Genomic DNA, 866 nt, shown 5'->3' with positions numbered 1-866 from the left:
ATTGTTGAAAAAAATAAAAAATAAAGGTTTTTTCTCCCCCACAAATAAGCCTGTATTTAAAAGTGATCTTGCAAAAGGTATATGGTAGCTTTGTTTATTTTGGACAGATGCAAAGAAGTATCTCTGAACTTCTGCCAGTGATCAAAGGAACTGATGATGTAGAACAGATTCATGGGCCATGTCCTATCAGCCTGCACTTTACCTGTCATCCATCATCCAAACCCTAAGCCTTTTTCTGAGTGATGATTGCACCCTAAACACATAAAATTAATCACCACTCTAGCCTGGCCAGGTGTCTTGCCTCCAGAAATTATCTCATTGCAGCAAAAGAACTGCTAGAATCTGATATCTGTGCTGTAATTTAATTTAAAGAATACTGCACAGTAACACTAAGATTGATTTACATATCTGAAAAGTTTCTAGTTTCACAAAGCCAATATAAATTCTTGGAGAAATATGTAATTGGAAAAAAAATTGGTTGATCATAAAATCAGGGCACCTGAATATTTATTAACTTCTGGAATTTTCAGTTGATGCTTTCTACTATAATTGTAGCTTAACATTGGGTTTAAAATGGCACTTGCAAAACTAGAAAGGCCAGGTATTTGAATAAATATAAATTCAGTGCTGGACTCATGTGTAAGCAAAACAGTAGCTCCAGGAGACTGGACTTTACATAAATAGCATCTACTTTGCTTTTCAGAGCTTTTTTATGTAAAACATTTCTGTTTATATATTTCTTTTTTCCCCTCCTTGGAAAACGGAAGAGAAATGAAACAGCAGAAAATTAAACTATTTTATACAGCTCTACTTTTGAAAAGACAATAGAGAAATTGTGGCTAATGAATAGGTCAAATATATATCTT

Source organism: Corvus brachyrhynchos, unplaced genomic scaffold (assembly GCF_000691975.1).
Source record: "Corvus brachyrhynchos isolate BGI_N302 unplaced genomic scaffold, ASM69197v1 scaffold26, whole genome shotgun sequence".
In the NCBI taxonomy this organism is placed as follows: domain Eukaryota; kingdom Metazoa; phylum Chordata; class Aves; order Passeriformes; family Corvidae; genus Corvus; species Corvus brachyrhynchos.
This window is presented reverse-complemented; position numbering follows the sequence as displayed.